This window comes from Tursiops truncatus, chromosome 15 (genome assembly GCF_011762595.2).
Source record: "Tursiops truncatus isolate mTurTru1 chromosome 15, mTurTru1.mat.Y, whole genome shotgun sequence".
Classification (NCBI taxonomy): Eukaryota; Metazoa; Chordata; class Mammalia; order Artiodactyla; family Delphinidae; genus Tursiops; species Tursiops truncatus.
The window spans coordinates 18,745,215-18,768,639 of NC_047048.1; the positions used below are offsets into that span (position 1 = coordinate 18,745,215).

Sequence of the window (23,425 nt, forward strand, 5' to 3'; positions counted from 1 at the left end):
AGAACCCACCTAAGCCACACCCGGATTCCTAAGTGCTGCTATTTTAAGCTGTTAGGTTTTGGGGGCAATTTCTTACACAGCAGTGTATAACTAATACAAGATCTCTTAGCAAAAGCAATGTGATAAGAGTGTATGACTTCTATGTGGGTTATTTCCAAGAGGTTGAATGAGGAAAGAAGAGTGATTGGTTCCCAATAATATTCCATAAAATGTAATTCATGTGAGTTATGTATGAAAGTGCTTGGCTTACCATAATGGCTGGTTTATGATAATAGGGATTTGTGATAAAACATAGGAAGGGTCCTCTTTGAGAGGTGAATTTCCCTGCTCACTTGACATGTGGTCATTTCTGTTTAAACAAGGCAGTAAATCTTTCCCACATCCCATGAGCTACCATAGGGCCATATAGAAAGCAGTCAGGATTTTCTAGTCTCTAAATGGTATAATTCATCAATAGTTAGCAGTTGGTACCTGGGTACCATCTGGCATCTTGTGACTGTGCCCAGAACTAACATCTTCATGTTGGCAAGAAATACACCAAGATGCACCTTTCCCTGGGAGAAAGAAAAAAATTGTCCAGATTTGGTTCCTTCATAAAAGATAAGAGTACAATGGTCTGCTCACCTCTAAGATTCGCAAGGGCCAACGGCAAGAGTAAAAACACAAGGCCCATATACCATATGTTAAATAGTTAACAAAATGAAAACCTAAATAACATATGTTCTAACCTGCTTCCTTGATAAATATACCTTCACAACAACCTAGAAGGCCAAGTTCACTTGCAGAGTTCTCAAACCCATTCCATGTGTGGGGAAAGCCACCTCTGAGCCCTTGGCCCACTCTCAGCTCTGTTCTACACCACATCCTCTTGTACAAGCCTGTGTATACCCTAGACTGCATGGCCAAGCCTGTCCACACTCTGCCACAAACAGCCCTGAGGCCTAGGAAGGCACATACCAGCATAACCCACCCTCTGGAAGACAGACACGGGAAGACCCCCGAACAGGTCCTGAAAGTGGGCATGGGGCCATTTGAACAGGGAATTGCAGGATTCTGATGAGCAGATTGTGGTCTAGGAGGGCACTGCCTCTGGATATGTATGTTCCTTGGCATGACAAGTTTTCATAATGTGTGTGGGTGGTGTGGGGAGGGGGACATAGACAGAGAGGAACCAGGATGTGGCCTCCAAAGCACGGGGATCCTTCTTGCCCAGCTCCGAGAGCAATGCTGCAGCCCTTTCCCTATGGCCTGAAGTGGGGTGAGCTGCATGATAGAAGGGGAATGAAAAGGCCATTAGCTGGGACTTAATGGAGCCACTGCACTGGAATCCACACTGATGGGATTGCAGAGTGAAGGTTGGTTACAGACTAAGAGAGAAAACCTAGACGACTGGGTCGATTTTCCAGTGTGCGTTTGTCAATAACAGAAGTGGTAGCTCAGCCCAAAGTCAGCACTGCCTGGCATGAAGTCACAATAGAAATGGAGATCCAGAGGGCATCCAGACAGGGAGGAAGGCCCCACTGTCAGGGAGACAGCCTCAGTCACTGATCGAGGAAGAGGGGCTGGAAGGGGGGCCAAGTTCTCCTCTCAATCCAGACACCGAGGTGCCCATCAAGATGGATGAGTTTGCAGTTACCCGGCTGGGGTCACCAGGACAAAACCAGACTAGCAGCAAAATGATGTGGTACAGTGTCCAGCGTCTCAGTTAAAGGCATGCTGAATCACCCAGCTCACCCACGCTAGAAACCTTCAAGGTGCCTAGTGAAATGCACTTTCCCGGTGAACATTTTCCAAACCCTCCTCCAGGAGAACCAGCCACCTTCCCTGTCCTGCCTTCTAGAGACATTACCCATACCTGCAAGGCAACAGAGACAGCAAGAGAGGCCAGGCAGCTGGGTACTCAAGCATGTAGACATTTGAATCACAAAGATCTGGGTTCCAATCACCATTCCTGTGTAGTATTGTGAACCTCTCTCAGCATCTGTGTCCTCATCCTTAACCAAAGAAGACATTAGTGCCCATTTCATAGGATTGTTACAAGATTTAAAGGAGGTAACAGGCATTAAGTGTTGAGCCTGGTGCCTGGAATACAGTAAGAGCTCAATAAACATTGGTAATTATTGCATTAGAGTTAGCTGTTCACAAAATTGTCTTCCCTCCTTAAGGCTAATGGCAGTATCTTATATCTCCAGAATCTGTCACAGTGCCCTGTTTAAAAAAAAAAAAAAGAAAAGAAAAGAAAAGAAAGAAAGAAACTCATTTAGGGCCCACTCTATGCCAAACACTGTGCGAGGCCAATAATAAGCCATGGCTAAGTATGGATTTGCAGAATCAAATAAAGAAGTCAAGAGATTTTAACTTATAATTAAGAATTTCCCAACTCTCAGTTAAGCTCATAAAGTATCTATAACTAATCTTGAATCTTCCTTATTTGAATGTTCATTTCCCCCCCCCCACCCTCCCTTTTTTAACCCCTTAGGGGAAAGAAAAATATTTTTTTTCTTTGTTTTCAAACAACCTGCTATATTGGGTGGATCTACAAGAAAAGACTCTGCCACCCCCTCAGACATCTCCAGTTTCTCTGATCCCACGTGGGAAGAACTGTCTGTTATCTGTCCTTTGGTTGTTTTACTAGCAAAATAGCTCAGATGCAGATTCCCAGTGGGTGTGAAATCATTTCTTCTCAAGAGGCAGTGCTAAGCAGAAACATATTTATAAGAGTCACAATACATATTCACCACGTAGCTTCCAGCAGCGTTGCCTGTGTGGAAAGTATCTCTACTGATTACCAGTAAACCGCAACCAGATTAGATTTCCACATTTCATTTATAAGCGTTAATGGAGAAGGTTGAAAAAGAAGACTGAAGGAGAAATAATGCATTGTGTTACCTGTCTCCTCCATTTGATTTGACTAGAATGCTTTCTCCATTAGACCAGGCTGATTTCACCACTGGATCCCAAGTTCTAGGATGAGAAGAATGCCTGCCACAGAGTAAGCATTTGGTAAGTATTTGTTGCATGAATGAATGAATAAGTAAACAAGTGAACAAATAAATCCTGCCCTGGGTATTTTTACTACACCTGGCGCCTTTGCTGATATCTGATCCATAGTGGTATGATCTGCTCAGACCTTTCATGGGCTTTGTTCTGATGGATTTTGAAAACATGCCCTTTTAGAATCTGAATTCATTTTCAAAATGCTAAACAGAGACTATCAGCTCCTATAGCAAGATGAGAGGATGACAAGTCTGAGCTGGCCTGCAGATATGGTGGAGTATTAATGTCCTGTGATCTGTTTGCCCTGTTAGCTAGAGGTTCCTGCCTGACTGTTTTGGGCAGCATGTGTACTGAATATTGCTCCTTTAACTTCTGGGACACGTGGAGTTCCACTTAGATAGCCTGGAGGGTTTTCCTATGGAATAGCTCCTTGGTCCCCCTTTCCTACCATGAATTCTACATCCCCCTAATTTAGCTCTTCTCATCCCCTGCTGTGTGTAACAAAGGACTTGAGAATACGTGAGGAAAATTAGAAGTAACAAAATCTGAAAATCATCAGGTCTGGAAGGAAGTCGACAAAGATGTATTCCAAGGATTTAAGAATAAGGTTTTGACCTTGGGTGGGGGGCATCTGCCTCCTGTCAGGAAGAAATGAAATCCTCTGAGAAAGAAAGCAAGTCAGTGGGTGCCCATGATGGCAAGGCACTTGTCAGGCTGGAGGGGAAGAAGGAAATTCAGGCAGAGGTAAATGGAAGAAAAACTAGTGAAGAAGTGAGCTCTGGTCACCCAAGGGATCTACAATGCTGCACATGGTGAGGGTGAGAATAAAACTCATCTCCAGGAAGCTCGTCCTCTTTCAACTCCCAGTCCCAACTTGGAGTAACAAGAGTAGACGTCAGGGTGGACAACAGAGGAGAGCTGGACACAAAATCATCTTCAAGGATCAGTGATTGGACAAACAGATAGCCAACAGGCACACGAAAGGATGCTCAACATCACTAATCATCAGGGAAATGCAAATCAACCGCTATGAGCTATCCCCTCCCACCTGTTAGGATGGCTGTCCTCAAGAAGGCAAGAGGTACCACATGTCGGTGAGAATGTGGAGAAAAGGGAACCCTTGTGCACTGTTGGTGGTGAAATGGTGAAAAATGGTGAAACCAACACGGAAAACAGTATGGAGGTTCCTCAAAAAATTAAAAAGAGAGCTACCAGCCATCCCACTTCTGGGTATGCATCCAAAGGAGATGAAATCACTATCCCCAAAAGATATCTGCACTCACAGCAGCATTATTCACAATAGCCAAGATATGAAAATGACCTAAGCATCTGTCAATGGATGAATGGATAAAGATGTAGTATATTTATACAATGGAATATTGTTCAGCCCTGAGAAAGAAGGAAATGCCGCCATTTTTCATAACTTGGGTGGAACTTGAGGGCATTATGCTAAGTAAAATAAGCCAGACAAAGACAAATACTGCATGGTATCATTTATATGTGGAATCTTAAAAAAAAAAAAAAGTCAAACTCATAACAACAGAGATTAGAAAAGTGGTTGCCAAGAGCTGGGGATGGGGGAAGTGGGGAGAGGCTGGTAAAAAGGTACAAACTCCTAGTTATAAAATGAATAAGGTCTGAGGATCTAATGTATAACCTGGTGACTACAGTTGATAACACTGTTTTGTATAAATGAAATTTGCTAAGAGAATAGAACTTAAATATTCTCACACACACACACACAAAGATAAATATGTGAGGTGATGGATGTGTTAATTAACTAGGTCAGGGGAATCCTTTCAAAATGTACATGTATATCAAATCACCATCTTGTACAAATATACTTCAATTAAGCTGAAATGAAAAGAAAAAGAACAAAAGATCTTTTCAGGTGGACATGTTTCCTGGGATTGGCATTATTCTTTGTTTTATGGTGACGTCACTATCACCATTGTTTGTCTTCAAACAGGTTTCTTGCTGTGAGGCAGGAGAAAGAGTAAAGACAGTTCATTCCAGACGTCTCTCCTTAAACCTGAACTACCTGGGGACCAGCATGAATAGGTATTTAAACAGACTTTGAAAATACAGTCATTTAAACAATGTGGTACATTGGTTCAACTAAACATAACATGTGGCTTAGATTATACTCCACTATATGTGAGAATTTACTATATAATAAAGAAGGGAAAACATAAGATTACTGAATAAATCATATTGGGACAAATGATTAGCCACGTGAAAAGTCTCTTCAATGTCATGCACCCAAACAAATTCTAGATAGAGCAAAGAGTTACTTTTTAATCGAAGCATAAATAAACAACAAGAAAAGAGAAATGAATATCAAGCTTCTGCAGAGAAGTGAGTAGATTTAGAAAAGATTAAAAAAATCACAAAGGAAAAGATGGGCAGATGTGGTTACAAAAAATTTAAATCTTCTGTCCATAAAAAAAAAAAAATCAAACTTAAAAGGAAAACAATAAACAGGGAAACACATCTGAAGCAAATATAACAAAAAGGAACCATGTATTTTTATATTTGAATTAATAAACATCTTTAAGAAAAACAAAGATGCTGATGGATGAATAGAGAAAGGGTCTAAACAGATATTTCCCCAGAGAGGAAATGTTACAGTTTAACAAACATGGGAAAAATGTTCAATATTACTACTAATCAAAGCCATGCAAATAAAACAACCACATTTCATGCTTTTCAAATTAGCTGGTCTTTTAAAATGATAATAGGTATATTAACACAAGTGTGGCAAAATGGGTATGTACTTAACATTGCATATCAGAGTGTAAACTGGCACAGCCTTTTTTAAGAGAGCACTTTTAAGTGTGTATCCAATGCCTTAAAATGGTCACACCCTTTGATCCAGCAATTACACATTGGAATATGGAGCTTAATGAAGTCACTTGAAATACTGGTGGTGGGCTGGGGACTGGGAGGGGGTGAGTTTATGCAACAAGATTATCATCACAATAGCATATTTAATAGTGAAAAAAATTTTTTTAATTTAAATGTTTGGTTAAATAAGCCATGCCATAATCCTAGCACGAAACATTGTGGAGTCATAAAATGCAATGTTCACAAAATCTGTATAATATGGAAAATGCTTGTGATACAATAGTTGAAAAAAAGAAAGATAAAAATTGCATATAGAGAATAGACATAATTACGTGAAAAAAAACTATGCATAAAAAAAGCCCCGAAGACATTAAAATGTAAATAGTGGCTATGCATCGAATTATGGATGATTATTTTCTTTTCTGCTTTTCAGGAATTTTCTCTTTTTCCAATAATATGAGGAAAAATGCATTTATAAACATGCAGCATTTCTATTCCCTTTGACATCTTGGGTGATTATGAATGTCCAACATTTGTTTCAGACAAAAAGCCCCTTTGGAGGGCTTTGGAATGTAGTTCACATACAAGGTAATGTCCGATAAGGCACATAACATAAAACCTCTGTCTTAATGAAGCAACCTAAGTGTCCATCGACAGATGAATGGATAAAGAAGATGTGGCACATATATACAATGGAATATTACTCAGCCGTAAAAAGAAATGAAATTGAGCTATTTGTAGTGAGGTGGATGAATCTAGAGACTGTCATACAGAGTGAAGTAAGACAGAAAGAGAAAAGCAAATACCATATGCGAACACATATATATGGAATCTAAAAGAAAAAGTGGTTCTGAAGAACCTAGGGGCAGGACAGGAATAAAGACACAGATGTAGAGAATAGACTTGTGAGGACACGGGGAGGGGGAAGGGTAAGCTGGGACGAAGTGAGAGAGTAGCATGGACATATATACACTACCAAATGTAAAATAGATAGCTAGTGGGAAGCAGCTGCATAGCACAGGGAGATCAGCTCGGTGCTTTGTGTCCACCTAGAGGGCTGGGATAGGGAAGGTGGGAGGCAGATGCAAGAGGGAGGAGATATGGGGATATATGTATATGTATAGCTGATTCACTTTGTTATAAAGCAGAAACATACCATTGTAAAGCAATTATACTCCAATAAAGATGTTAAAACAAAAAAACAAACACCTCTGTCTTAGTTCAGGCTGGTATAACAAAGCCCCACTGACTGGGTGGCTTATACACAAAATAAATTTATCTCTCACAGTTCTAGAGGCTGGATGTCTGAGATCAGGATGCCATCTTGGTCGGGTTCTGATGAAGACACTCTTCTGGGCTGCAGACTTCTCATTGTGTCTTCATGTGGTGGAAAGAGGGGAAAAGAACTCTCTGGGGTCCCTTTTATTAGGGCACTGATCCCATTCACGAGGGCTGCACTCTCATGACCTCGTTTCCTCACAAAGGCTCCGCCTCTCCTAATACCATCACATTGATGGTACTGAAATCCTAACGGAAGTTAGGATTTCAACATATGAATTTCGGGGGGGACACTAACATGCAATCCATTGAAACCTTTCATTGCAAAATTGAGGTAGAATCACAGTGCTGGCCCAAAAGTGATGCTCGGTAAAAAGTTGTAGAATGAGGAAATCACTGAGTGCTGATGGCTAGTACTTATGTAGCACTCACCACTTGCCTGGCACTGTTCTAGTCCCTTTACACATCTTAGCTCATTCAATCCTCCAACAACCAGGAGATAACCGTAACAGAGTTCTACAAATTTGGTGGCTATAAACAATGGAAATTTACTCTGTTCTGAAGGCCAGAAGTTTAAAATCAAGGTGTTGGCAGGGTTGGTTCCTTCTGGAACCATGCCTCTCTCTGACCTCCTGTGGCTCTGGATATCCTTGGGTTCCTTCCCTGATAGATGCCAATCTCTACCTCTATTTTTCCATGGTTGTCCCCTCTGTGTGTATCTCAAGTCTCCCCCTCCTTTCTCTTATAAGGACACCAGTCATTGGATTTGGAGTCCACCCTAAATCTAGTCTGATCACATCTTGAGTTTCTTAATTACCTCTACAAAGACCCTATTTCCAAATCAGGCCAAATTCATAGGTATCAGAGGAGGACACAGTTCAGCCCCCCGACAGTGTTTTACAGAAGAAATGGGAAAATGTGGAGAATCCCTGAAAAAGAGTAGGCGGAGGTCACTTGAGAGAATTTTCTTTGTGTAGTGCAATCTAGTTTTCAGTCTCACTACTAAACTATGAGCTCCTCGAAGGCAAAGGCCTTTTTATTTTATGTCCCCAGGGCTTGGCATATTGCCTGATGACACTCAGTAAATATTTGCTGATTTGAGCTCTGTCTTAGTCTGTTTTGGCTGCCGTAACAAAATACCATAGACCATGTGGCTTAAACAACAGAAGTTTATTTTCTCACAGGTCTGGAGGCTGGAAGTCTGAGATCAGGGTGTCAGCAATGGTCGGGTTCTGGTGAGAGTTCTCTTCCTGTCTTGCAAGCGGCTGCCTTCTCACTACACCCTCAAGTGGTGGGTGGGATGAAGAGATAGAAAGAGCTGAGCTCTCCTGATGTCTCCCTTTTTTTTTTTTTTTTTTTGCAGTACGCGGGCCTCTCACTGTTGCAGCCTCTCTCGTTGCGGAGCACAGGCTCCGCGGCACGTGGGATCTTCCCGGACCAGGGCACGAACCCGTGTCCCCTGCATCGGCAGGCGGACTCTCAACCACTGCGCCACCAGGGAAGCCCCTGATGTCTCTTTATAAGGGAGCTAATCCCATCAGAAGGGCCCCTCTCTCATCTGAACCTAATTATCTCCTAAAGGCCCCACCTCCAAATACCATCACTTCAACACATGAATGTGGAGGGGACACAGACACTGATTTCATAGCAAGTTTATATTCAGTTGAGAGCCAGGGGTCCTCTGGAGAAGAGTACTCTGCCAGCTGTTATAAAATTTTCTTCATTTTCTTTATCCTCAATGTTAGATACGGGATGAGCACACTGTTAACAAACTGAGCACACACACACACATTCTTTCTTATACACACACAACCTCTCCTGCCTTCACCGTTCTTAAGATCACTATAATTTATAACTATACAAGTTCAGAAGAAACAAGCATGCCAACACAGAGCCAGAGTCAGATGCACATATGGAAAGTTGCATGCAGATTCCAGAGTTTGTCATCAGTGTTGTATTAAGCCATTACGGATGTAAGCCTGTTTCCTCACTGCTGGGCTCTGGGATTTGCACTATTTCTCTGCAAAATACCTTCTTTTTACTGTCTTCCTCCATTGTTGAGACCAGACCTCCTTTTCATGGCTATTGTAAGTATGCTCCTTGCCTTGAATCCGGGAAAGCTAAGGGGAGAGAGACTGAACAGGCTATCCCCTCCACCCCCATCAACAACGCTGTGCTTGAATATTAGACCAAGAAATGTTCTGACAGCCCAAAGCCACTCCTACAGGGAAGTAGCTTGAGACGTCTGGTGAGAAAGGAAGTGTTCTCCCCAGCTATCCTTGTTTGAAAACTGACCCAAGAATAACATTCTATCTGTGTACTCAAGTGGGATCTTAGACATGGATTTTTAGGCCACATGGACTAGTCCAGCAATTTTCCAGAAGGACTAATAGTTTTACATGTTGCTTTTTCAAAGCATTCCACTGAACGAGAGATTTATATTTACATTTATATTTGGACGTTTATATGTTTATTATCCCCACTCCAAAATATAAGGTCTTTGGAGAAGATGGGAATTTCTTGTTTATTGTTGAATCTCCATTGCCTAGTACCTGAGGATCCCAGTAAATAGATAACGGACAAAAGGACCCACCTAATCTTTCCCACCACCTAAAAGTGACGGAAGAAGTTAAATGTGGTGAGTAATATGGCTAAGACACAGAGGGAAGGTTATTTAAAGGAGGTGGCATTTGGGTGGTGTGATACTGTGACTTATAATAAGAAATATATATTTGGTCTTAGTCCATGGTTCCTGGTTCACAGCTCCTAAAACCCTAGGAATTTCCTAGTGTTGAGAGTGATAAAGGTGTTTATTGTTATGTTAAAGAGATGACTCTGGACCACACCTAAGGTTGAGGACTGGTTGCTAGGGGAACCAACCTGAGATTAGAGAGTTAGAACTTGCAGTCCTACCGCACCCCCCCCCACCCCGCCCCCCGAACTCCAGGGAGGGGAAAGGGGCTGGAGATTGAGTTCAATCATCAATGGACAGTGACTTAGTCAATCATGCCTATGTAATGAAGCCTCCATAAAAAACCGAAAGGACTGGGTTCAGAGAGGTTCTGGGTTGGTGAACATGTGGCTATTTGGGGAGAGTGGTGTGTTTAGAGAGGGCCTGGAAGCTCCATGTCCCTTTCCCATACCTTGCCCTGTGCATCTCTTCCATCTGGCTGTTCCTGAGTTAAATTCTTTGTAATCAACTGGTAATCTAAAAGGTAAAATATTTCTCTGATTTCTGTGAACCACTCTGGCACATTAATCAAACCCGAGAAGGGGGTTGTGGGAACTTCTGATTTATGGCCAGTTGGTCAGAAGTACAGACAACAACCTGGGCTTTCGACTGGCATCTGAAGTTGTTGGAGAGGGTAAGACTAAGCTCTTAACCTGTGGAATCTGACTGTACCCGGGTTGATAGTGTCGGAATTCAGTTGAATTGTTGGACACCTGGTTGATGTCCATAGAGTTGCTTGTTGGATGTATGGGAGGGACCACCCCCCACCCCGCCCCCAACATTGGAATTTAGTGGACAGAACGCAAAAGAGGTGGAGTCCTGAATAATGAAGAGGCCACCAGGGGATGATGTGGGGAACAGAGTTCTTACCAGAAGGAACAGCAAATGCAAACGTCCCCTGAGAGAGACCAGTTTAACATCCTCAAGGAAACCAGTGTGACCTGGCAGAGCAAAGGAGCAGCATCAGCAAGTGGGTGAGTCAAGGTCAGAGAGGCACATGGATGGCACAGGGCCTCTAGGAGCTGAGGAGCTGGGATGCTGCTCCAGTGTGGGCAGCTGCGTAGGGCTTGGAGCAGGCAGAGGTTGAGAGAGGCCTTATTCTGCTTTAGAAGCATTAGAGTCAGTGGATCTGAATTTGTTATCAAAATTCCACCTGGTGCTAGTTTGGTACTGAGATATGCCCTCCAATTAAAGATCACTGCATGTGCCACAGAGGCCCCCAACAGGGAAATGACAGAAAAACAATGTGCAGAGAGCACTTTCAGTTGCCTTGAGTTCCTGATGCAGGAAAGGATGCTCTGAAAAGCCTTTGCTTTAAAACTCACAGAGGCTGTTATTGCGTTCCCTCCAATTTCATATGCTGAAGCCTTAACCCCCAATGTGACTGTTTGGAGATAGGACCTTTACAGATGTAATTAAGGTTAAATGAGATCATAAAGGTGGGGCCCTAATCTAATATGACTGGTGCCCTTATAAGAAGGGGAAGAGACACCAAGGATGCCTGCACACAGAGAAAAAGCTCATGTAAGGACGCAGTGAGAAGACAGCCATCTGCAAGCCAAGGTGTGTCTTGTACATTTTAAAAACTTAATTTTCCTGATGCCTCAGCATCCCCACAAACAGACTGTGAGCACCTGCCCAGGTGACCACATATACCCGTGTGATAAGGCTGGTGCTTCTACAAGTTCCCCCTCTTGCCCTCCTCTGAGTGTAACCTAGTGACGTTCAAATGCACCAATGAACCCCCTTCATGCCTTTTGCTTCTGTAACTCCACTCTGACCCCCAGTCAAGGTACTTCCTACAGTCCTCTCTCTCCCTCTCCCGTGCTCTCTCTCTCTCTCTCTCTCTCAGCTCCCTACCTGCTTGCTTGGGTGAACCTGCTCCCTGGATTCCCCTCCCATGTGTCCCCCTGTGCAGTGTGCCATGCCTCCCCTTCTAGGACATGTAAGTATAATAATTCCTCTAATTTCCTATGCCTCGTCAAGTATAATTTCCATGGCTGCGTTGGAGTGATCCTTAAAGACCCTACAGGGGACTTACACCTCCATTCACACAAGGAGAAAGGCTTCAGGAGAAACCAACCCCACTGGTACCTTGACCTTGGACTTCCAGCCTCCAGAATTGTGAGAAATAAATTTCTATTATTTAAACCACCTAGTCTCTGGTGTTTTGTTATGGCGACACTAGCAAATGAATACAGTCTCCAATCATACACTTATCCTCACAAAACCCGCAAGTCAGCATATCTTACTTCCTCCTGATTTGTCTGAAACTGAGGGGGTTCCCCGAACCTGGGAACTGTGGTGCTAACACCTGGAAAGACAAACCAGGATGAATTGGCTACCCTATACTACCACAACCTTCCCACATCCAGCCCTTGGGAAAGGACAGGAAAGAAAAGAGAAAAAGATGGCTTTAGAGCCCCATTTTCTATTGTTTATCATCCAGGACATAGCACTGACCCGAACCCATGGGAAACAATGCAGAAGATCACTGGTACTGAAAAGGTGAAGCAGTATTTAAAGGTTTTAATAAAGAAATACTTATACAACCTTCACCACGTATCAGGCGCTGTGCAAGTGCTCTACATACAGTGACGCATGGAATCCTCACACAGCCCAATGAGATGGTACCACTATTATTCACATTTTGCAGAGGAGGGAACTGAGGCCCAGAGGCAACGGAGGCCCAGAGATGTGTGGCCCCAGGTCATACATCGTGGCTGACACAACACTGCCTTTGGGTCCAGAGTCTCAGGCACCCCTCTTTGCCACGCTGGTCACAATGGGCCAGTGCAATACATCAGTAAATCTAAGCAACTAAGGCAACCTGCATGAGGAGTTTCCCTGGTTTATTTTCCATGGACACCTGTGGCCATGGCCTTGATACTAGATGTTAAGAAATTTCCCAGGAGCATCAGATCTGTCTGGCCAGCCAGACTGGGTGGCATCCCAACAATCTCACAGGTTGTTAAGAGGCTAGGTGAGGATAATCAATGCAATGCCCTTAACAGAGCGCCTGGTGCAGAATACAGAGCATTCAATGAATGTTCACTGATCATAATAGCAACAGCAACAATAATAAGAGCCATCACCGCCACTACCCACTGTTTGAATTACTGTCAGTCTCTGCATTAGCTGTAAGATTTTCTGATTTTTCCAAGCAGGTGTTCAAGAGCTCAGTGATCTTCCAACTCAACACCTTGGACAAACTTCAATTGAATAGATTCAAAACACAAGGCCAGAGCGCCCTCATACCCTGACCAGCACTTGGAAGCATAAAAGCTGCCGGGTCCTTGTGATGGAAAAACTCTGCCACTGATTCTGCCCAGCCCACAGGAGAGCAGTAACCTAGCCCATCTCCTATTTCAGAGATAACACCTTAGAAGCCCCCAGTTTATGTACAGCTAACGTTCAGCTGCTGGTCCTCTCCGATGTAAATGAATTTCAAAACACTTTAAATTCAGGATAAAGCAGTGAAATGGGAAAATCTTTACACTCCAATAAGACATCATTACTGGCAAGCATACTGCACTTTCAATATCAGACTGAAAACCACCAGTGCATGAAAGGAATGAGGGCATCTGGGTGGGCATCGGGCAGCTTGATAAACAGGGTCCTGCTGGGGAGGAAGAAGCTCTGGGGGTCTCCAGATGAAGGACTCCCCCCGCCTTTCTGGACTGTCAGAAGTTTCCAAAGATGGCAAGGTTTCCAGCCCACACCCTGCACAAAGGGTGGCGGTGGGGGGAGTAGATCCTGTTTACTTCTGGGCAGTTTTTCTAGGGTGTGTTTAGTCGTATCAGTAGAGGGGGATAAAGGAGCAGGTTAGGCAGGGATCATTAGCATTTAGATTGCACAACTGAGAAACTGATGAGTGGGAAGAATGGGTTGCTATGACCCATAAGAGGGGAGACCAAGAGCCGACACCAGAAGTCCCTGAAATTGATCAACTGCTCTTAAATGGGCGTCTCAAGAATGGGCAAGGGAAGGGAGAGAGAGAGGAAAGGAAGGAGGTGGGGAGGAAGAAAGGAGAGAAGGAAATCAGAGCAGGATGGAGGGAGGAGGGGAAAACAGAAGAAAGACAGCAAGGAAGAGCGGGAGAAAAGAAAAAGTGAAAGATACAAGTTGAGAAGGAAGATAAAAGGAAGGCAGTGACAGAGGGAGGTGTTTGATTGAGGATGCCAAGCACCAGGTAGACATTCTCCACTTCCTTCTGTGAGGGAAGGACCTATTATCTTCATGTATGAATAAGGAACTGGAACTCAAGAGAATTTCAAGTTCTCTACGGTCATATGGCACACTCAAATCCCACGCGCTTTGCACCCCATCATGCCACTGGCTCTTCCCTAGTTTTCCCAGAGCCAAATGTTCAAAGGCACCTGCTCGTTCAAGGCTGTTAAAAATAGTAGGAATGCCTAGCATCACTAACTTCCTGCTCCATATCAGATGCTATGCTAGACATTTTTAAATAGTGTCTCATTTAATAACATTATCACCATTTTACAGATGAGGACACAGAGGCTCAGAGAAGCCTAACTGAGGCCATCCAGCTACTCTGCCAGGATTCTCATCTGCACCGTCTTAATTTAGAACCATTAACCTCAGTTCTAGTCATGACTCAGCTGTTACCTTAAGGAGTGACCAGGAAGCTTCTACCTTTATCAGCCTGTGACCGGCTGAATAATGGTCTCCTGAAAGATGTCCATGTCAATCTCTGAAACCTGTGAATATGTTACCCTACATGGCAAAGTGGACTTTACAAATGTCATTAGTTTAGGATTTTGAGATGGGAATATTTTCCGGAATTATCTAGGTGGGCCCAATATAATCACAAAGGTCCTTATAGAGGAAAGAGGGAGGCAGGAGGGTGAGGGTCAGTGTCAGAGAGATTTAAAGATGCTGTGCTATTGTCTCTGAACGTGAAAAGGAGGTCATGAGGCAAGGAATGCTAGTGGCCCTTACAAGCCAGAAACGATAAGGAAACAGATTCTTTTCTAGAGCCTCAGAAGGAATGCAGCCCTGCTGGCACTTTGATTTTACCCCAGTAAGATTCATTTTGAACTTCTTTTGTGTTGTTTCAAGCCACTAGGTTTATGGTAATTTGTTATAGCGTCAATAAGAAGCTAATATAGAGCCTCAGTTTCCTTATCTGCCAAACAGAAATTATAGTCTTGGATCTGCCTATTCTGTGTGGCTTTGATGAAGATGCAATGTCTTGGGTCCTTATGCTGGCCCTGAATGCCACTCCCACTAGGACATCCCACATGGAAACCATGCTGCCCAAACTAGCTTTGCCCTGTCTAAAGAGGGCTGTCAACCAGGCTTTACATATCTTGGTCTATATTCCTTCAGAGCTCTGTTCTGCTTGCTCCAAAAAATAACCAGCTAGTTTGCTGGGCTCAGTGAAGAACAAAGTCAAACAGAAGAAAACAGTGCCCAGAGGTGGGGAAAGACTGAGTACTGAGGACATTGCTTGAGCCCCTGGATCCAGCTATTGCTTGAGCCCCTGGATCCAGCTATGCCTGAAACCAATGTACTCGAACTTTTCAGTTAGGCAAGCCAAGAAATTCTCATTTTTCCTTAAGCTGGCTTGAGTTGGGCTACTGTCACATACAACTTAAAGCATTTAGGGCAACTACTATGTATCAGGCCCTGTACCACAAAGCTTTGCTGCAACAATCCTATACAGTGGAATTTCTCCCTTTAATAGATGAGGAAACCGAGGCACAAATTAATTTAAGCAACTTGCCCAAAGTGCAATAGTTCATAAGTGAATAACAGTGGAATTCAAATCAGTTTGAGTCCAAAATCTTTGCTCTTTCCCCAGCACCAAGTTTTAACTTTCACTTAACTTGAACACAACTTGGGAGGGCCATAAAGTCAAACTGAAAATGCTATTTCTCTCAGGTCTTTACACTTGGGCTAAAAAGAATAGATCACTGTTGTTGTTAAGTCGTACCATAGATCCTCTTAAAATTGCCACTGAAAATCTTATTAAGTTTTCTGTTCAGAATGTAATGCTTGGTAGTAAAAAGATACAAGCTCTTTGTGAAACGGTTTGTATCAGAAAACATGTCGTAAAAGCTGTGGGCTGCCAGGTAGCTGCCAAAGAAGTCATTTTACTTAAGTTCAAATAACATCTAGAACACTTAACAGCTGGGGATTTTTGCTGGGAAGGAGTTTGTTTGTTTGTTACAAGGTAAGGGCGATTGAAAGTTCCAACTAGAATGGCTGGAAATATCAACATGCAATCCACAAATTCTCTCCTCCCACGTCCTCTCCTAAAGTGGTTTCTGTGTTTGTCTGATCAACTGGGTCTTGGTTGTTCGTTTGTTCTGGGCTTGGGCGGGTGAGAAGGGGTCTTTTTGTTCTGTCAATCTGATCTAGAGCTCATAAACTCAAGTGCCAACAGGAATATGTAGATGAGGAAGAAGCCAGGGTTGTATTCTTTTTTCAAAGACCCTTGATCTTCTTTTTTTCTTTTTAATCTTCAAACATGGATGAGTACTGTTTGCATCCAAAGGAAAATATGGGGTCTTGACACATGCAGTGCGTCAACATGTCTCTCTACCTTTCACTTTCTTATCTTTAAGGATACCTGGAAACAAGCATGGATGGAATCAAGATTCAGAGATGAGGAGACAGTGGTGGTAAACAGAGGGGATGAGACAAATTGGAAAGTGTGTGTGACTGGGTGGCCAGGGATGCAGGACCACTCTTACTACATCTTTCAGAAATGAGGCAAAGGCAAGCCAGAAATTTGCAAGTCAGTGTGAAAGCCACCGATTTTTCAGTGTTACCTAAAATTATTTTAAAAATTGTGTTCACCGGACAAAAACACTTGGGGTGGTTGAATACAGCCCATTGGTTTGGGGTATTTGGTGTAGAGAGGAGAACTGGATAAAGCCAAGAAAGTCTCGATGGATTTTTATTTTAAAAGGAACAGAACTATTTCCATGAGACAAGAGATCTGAGATGGAAGGAGGAAAGTGGGGGGGGGGTAGCAATGGGGGAATTGGGGGAGAAACTATAGGTACCAGCCATGCTTATGATGTGTGAACTCTTAGAAGAAAGGTGGAGAGAGAGGATAAGAGGCTTCTCTTTATATCTAGCAATAGAATTCCCTTTGCTGTTCCTATAGAAGAATTCAGTATCTATTTAAATTGCTTTAAAAATTTTTTTGACATAGGATGAAAGTTTGTTTTAGCTACACCACACAGAGGGTGGAAAGCCTCAGCCCCAGCATGTCACTCACCTTTCTGTGCCCCAGTTTAATCATCTGTAAAATGGGACTCCTAAGGGCACCTACCTCTTGGAGATAATGTTGGTAAAACACTTGGCAGCGCCTGACCCTTTTAAATTCTCAATGGATGTGGGCAACTATTATTTATTATCTCATTTACCTTGGCTAAATTGTCTAAACTCTCAGAATTTCTCTTTCCTTATAGTTAAATGGGATATTAAAAAAAATCTGCCCCTTATATGTATAACTGAATCACTTTGTTGTACAGCAGAAATTAACACATCATTGTAAATCAACTATACTTCAATTAAAAAAAAAGAGGAATAAAAATCTTCCCCTTGGGGAGGATTATTACATAGCCTTGTATACATTAATCACCCCATTACGTGCAGTTTCACTTTCTGTGGTTTCAGTTACCTGTGGGTAACTGCAGTCAGAAAATACTAAATGGAAAATTCCAGAAATGAACAGTTCATAAGTTTTAAATTGCACGCTGTTCTGAGTAGCATGCTGAAATCTCACTCTGTCCTGCTCTGTCCCATCTGGGACATAAATCATCCTTTTGTCCAGCATATTTTGCCCATTAGACACTTAATAGCCATCTCTGTTATCAGATGGACTGTCCCAGTACTGCAGTGCTTGTGTTTAGGGTACAAACCCTTGGGTATAGGGTTCAATACTATCCGCCATTCCAGGCATCCACTGGGGATCTTGGAAAGAATCCCCCACGGATGCGGTGGGGGAGGACTATTGTATATAAAGCGTATGGCACAGAGACAGCAGAAGCAAGAAGAACTACTACAATCCTGAAGCCTGTGGAATGAAAACCACATTCACAGAAAGATAGACAAAATGAAAAGGCAGAGGACTATGTACCAGATGAAGGAACAAGATAAAACCCCAGAAAAACAACAAAATGTAGTGGAGATAGGCAACCTTTCAAAAAAAGTGGAGATAGGCAACCTTCCCAAAAAATTCAGAATAATGATAGTGAAGATGATACAGCACGTCGGAAAAAGAGTGGAGGCAAAGATCAATAAGATGCAAGAAATGTTTAACAAAGACCTAGAAGAATTAAAGAACAAACAAACAGAGAAGAATAATACAATAACCAAAATGAAAAATACACTAGAAGGAATCAATAGCAGAATAAGTGAGGTAGAAGAACGGATAAGTGATCTGGAAGACAGAATGGTGGGATTCACTGCTGCAGAACAGAATAAAGAAAAATGAATGAAAAGAAATGAAGACCACCTAAGAGACCTCTGGGACAACATTAAAGGCACCAACATTCACATTATAGGGGTCCCAGAAGGAGGAGAGAGAGAGAAAGGTCCCAAGAAAATATCTGAAGAGATTATAGTAAAAAATTTCCCTAACATGGGAAAGGAAATAACCAACCAAGTCCAGGACACACAGAGAGTCTCAGGCAGGATAAACCCAAGGAGAAACACTCTGAGACATATAGTGATTAAACTGACAAAAATTAAAGACAAAGAAAAATTATTGAAAGCAACAAGGGAAAAATGACAAATAACATACAAGGGAACTCCCATAAGGTTAAGACCTGATTTCTCAGCAGAAACTCTATAAGCCAGAAGGGAGTGGCATGATATATTTAAAATGATGAAAGGGAAGAACCTACAACCAAGATTACTCTACCTGGCAGGGATTTCATTCAGATTCGACAGAGAAATCAAAAGCTTTACAGGCAAGAAAAGCAAAGAGAATTCAGCACCAAACCAGCTCTACAACAAATGCTAAAGGAACTTCTCTAAATAGGAAACATGAGAAGAAAAGGACCTGCAAAAACAAACCCAGGGCTTCCCTGGTGGCGCAGTGGTTGAGAGTCCGCCTGCTGATGCAGGGGACACGGGTTTGTGCCACGGTCCAGGAAGATCCCACATGCTGTGGAGTGGCTGGGCCTGTAAGCCATGGCCGCTGAGCCTGCGCGTCCGGAGCCTGTGCTCCCCAAAAGGAGAGGCCACAACAGTGAGAGGCCCGCATACCTCAAAAAAAAAAAAAACCAAAAAAAACCCCATAACAATTAAGAAAATGGTAATAGGAACATAAATATCAATAATTACCTTAAACGTGAATGGATTAAACGCACCAACCAAAAGACACAGGCTTGCTGAATGCATACAAAAACAAGACCCACATATATGCTGTCTACAAGAGACCCACTTCAGACCTAGGGACAAACAGAGACTGAAAGTGAGGGGATGGAAAAAGATTTTGATTTCCATTCAAATAGAAATCAAAAGAAAGCCTGAGTAGCAATACTGATATCAGATAAAATAGACTGTAAAATAAAGAATAAAGAAAATAAAGAAATAAACAAACAAGAGACAAGGAAGGACAATACATAATGATCAAGGGATCAATCTAAGAAGAAAATCTAACAATTATAAATACATATGCATCCAACATAGGAGCACCTCAATACATAAGGCAAATGCTAACAGCTATAAAAGAGGAAATCAACAGTAACACAATAATACTGGGGGACTTTAACACCTCATTTACACCAATGGATGGATCATTCAGACAGGAAATTAATAAGGACACAAAAGCTTTAAATGACATAATAGACCAGATAGATTTAATTGATATTTATAGGACACTCCATCCAAAAACAGCAGATTACACTTTCTTCTCAAGTGCACATGGAACATTCTCCAGGATAGATCACATCTTGGGTCACAAATCAAGCCTTGGTAAATTTAAGAAAACTGAAATTATATCAAGCATCTTTTCTGATCAAAACGCTATGAGATTAGAAATCAATTACAGGGAAAAAAACGTAAAAGAATCCCAAACACATGGAGGCTAAACAATACATTACTAAATAACCAAGAGATAACTGAAGAAATCAAGGAGGAAATCAAAAAATACCTAGAGACAAATGACAGTGAAAACATGATGATCCAAAACCTATGGGATGCAGCAAAAGCAGTTCTAAGAGGGAAGTTTATAGCAATACAATCCTACCTCAAGAAACAAAAAAAATCTCAAATAAACAATCTAAATTTACAGCTAAAGGAACTAGAGAAAGAAGAACAAACAAAACCCAAAGTTAGTAGAGGAAAGAAAACACAAAGATCAGACCAGAAATAAATGAAAAAGAAACAAAGAAAACAGTAGCAAAGATCAATAAAACTGGGGCTTCCCTGGTGGCGCAGTGGTTGAGAGTCCACCTGCTGATGCAGGGGACACGGGTTCGTGTCCCGGTCCGGGAAGATCCCACATGCCGTGGAGCGGCTAGGCCCGTGAGCCATGGCCGCTGAGCCTGCACATCCAGAGCCTGTGCTCCGCAACAGGAAAGGCCACAACAGTGAGAGGCTCACGTACAGCAAAAAAAAAAAAGATCAATAAAACTAAAAGCTGGTTCTTTGAGAAGATAAACAAAATTGATAAACCTTTAGCCAGACTCATCAAGAAAAATAGAGAGAGGACTCAAATCAATAAAATTAGAAATGAAAAAGAATTTACAGTGGACACTGCAGAAATACAAACCATAATAAGAGACTACTACAAGCAACTCTATGCCAATAAAATGGACAACCTGGAAGAAATGGACAAATTCTTAGAAAGGTATAACCTTCCAAGACTGAACCAGGAAGAAATAGAAAATATGAACAGACCAATCACAAGTAATGAAATTGAAACTGTGACTAAAAATCTTCCAACAAACAAAAGTCCAGGACCAGATGGCTTCACAGGTGAATTCTATCAAACATTTAGAGAAAAGCTAACACCCATCCTTCTCAAACTCTTCCAAAAAATTGCAGAGGAGAGAACACTCCCAAACTCATTCTATGAGGTCACCATCACCCTGATATCAAAACCAGACAAAGATGTCACAAAAAAAGAAAATTTCAGACGAATATTACTGATGAATATAGATGCAAAAATCCTCAACAAAATACTAGCAAACAGAATACAACAACACATTAAAAGGATCATACACCATGATCAAGTGAGATTCATCCCAGGGATTCAAGGATTCTTCAATATATGCAAATCAATCAATGTGATACACCATATGAACAAACTGAAGAATAAAAACCATATGATCATCTCAGTAGATGCAGAAGAAGGATGTGACAAAATTCAACACCCATTTATGATAAAAACTCTCCAGAAAGTGGGCATATGGGAACTTACCCCAACATAATAAAGGCCATACACAACAAACCCACAGCAAACATCATTCTCAATGGTGAAAACCTGCAAGAATTTCCTCTAAAATCAGGAAGAAGACAAGGATGTCCACGCTTGCCACTATTATTCAGCATAGTTTTGGAAGTGCTAGCCACAGCAATCAGAGAAGAAAAAGAAGTAAAAGGGATACAAACTGGAAAAGAAGAAGTAAAACTGTCACTGTTTGCGGACGACACGATACTATACATAGAGAATCCTAAAGATGCCAGCAGAACACTATTAGAGCTAATTAATAAATTTGGTAAAGTAGCAGGATACAGAGCTGGAGGAATCAGACTCTCTGAAATCAGAGAGTAATTAAGATAATATGGTACTGGCACAAAAACAGAAATATAGATCAATGCAACAGGATCGAAAGCCCAGAGGTAAACCCATGCACCTATGGTCAACTAATCTACGACAAAGGAGGCAATGATATACAATGGAGAAAAGACAGTCTCTTCAATAATTGGTGCTGGGAAAACGGGACAGCTACATGTAAAAGAATGAAATTAGAACACTCCCTAACACCATACACAAAAATAAACTCAAAATGGATTAAAGACCTAAATGTAAGACTGGACACTATAAAACTCTTGGAGGAAAACATAGGAAGAACACTCTTTGACATAAATCACAGCAAGATCATTTTTGACCCACCTCCTAGAGTAATGGAAATAAAAACAAAAATAAACGAATGGTACCTAATGAAACTTAAAAGCTTTTGCACAGCAAAGGAAATTTTAAACAAGACGAAAAGACAACCCTCAGAATGGAAGAAAATATTTGCAAAGGAATCAACAGACAAAGGATTAATCTCCAAAATATATAAAGAGCCCATGCAGCTCAATATTAAAAAAAAAACCACCCAATCCAAAAGTGGGCAAGAAACCTAAATAGATATTTCTCCAAAGAGACATACAGATGGCCAGGAAGCACATGAAAAGCCACTCAATATCACTAATCATTAGAGCAATGCAAATTAAAACTACAATGAGGTATCACCTCACAGGTTAGAATGGGCATCATCAGAAAATCTACAAGCAATAAATTCTGGAGAGGGTGTTAAGAAAAGGGAACCCTCTTGCACTGTTGGTGCAATGTAAATTGATACAGCCACTATGAAGAACAGTATGGAGGTTCCTTAAAAAGCTAAAAATAGAATTACCATATGACCCAGAAATCCCACTACTGGGCATCTACCCTGAGAAAACCATAATTCAAAAAGAGTCTTGTACCACAATGTTCATTGCAGCACTATTTACAATAGCCAGGACTGGAAACAACCTAAGCGTCCATTGACAGATGAATGGATAAAGATGTGGCACATATACACAATGGAATATTACTCAGCCATAAAAAGAAATGAAATTGAGCTTCGTAGTGAGGTGGATGGACCTAGAGTCTGTCAGACAGAGTGAAGTAAGTCAGAAAGAGAAAAACAAATACCGTACACTAACACATATTTATGGAATCTGAAAAAAAAAATGTTCTGACAAACCTAGGGTCAGGACAGGAATAGAGAATGGACTTCAGGACACGGGTAGCGGGAAGGGTAAGTTGGGACAAAGTGAGAGAGTGGCATACACATATATATTCTACCAAATGTAAAACAGACAGCTAGCGGGAAGCAGCCACATAGCACAGGGAGATCAGCTCAGTGTTTTGTGACCACCTAGAGGGGTGGCATAGGGAGGGTGGGAGGGAGATGCAAGAGGGAGGAGATATGGGGATATATATATATATATATATATATATATATATATATATATGTATAGCTGATTCACTTTGTTATACAGCAGAAACTAACACAACATTGTAAAGCAATTATACTCCAATACAGATGTTAAAAAACAAACAAACAGGAGAAATACAATACATAGCAGAGTTTGGGGTCAATAGCTCCACCCCCTGCAGGCTATGCAATCTATCTGGGCTTCACTTGTCTCAGCTGTAAAGTATGGATAATAACACTTAATTTTAAAGGTTTTAAAGAGATTTGACATGTTATATATATCAAGTTCCTGACACTCAGACACTCTTATTACACTCAAGAAAAATAGTAGTAGCTGCCATCGCCACCAGTGCCACTATTATCGTGGTTATTATGATTCATCTTGTAT

At 41.7% G+C, this 23,425-nt stretch overlaps 1 protein-coding gene across 2 annotated transcripts in view; it reads right to left on the minus strand.

Moving 5' to 3' along the window:
• Positions 1-23,425, minus strand: part of HS3ST4 (heparan sulfate-glucosamine 3-sulfotransferase 4) — a 743,578-nt gene that overhangs the window by 483,610 nt on the left and 236,543 nt on the right. For both annotated transcript variants that reach the window (XM_073792188.1, XM_073792189.1), the window contains one exon: positions 2,890-2,982. The gene's annotated coding sequence lies outside the window, so the exon portion shown is untranslated. The remainder of the gene's footprint in view (positions 1-2,889; positions 2,983-23,425) is intronic.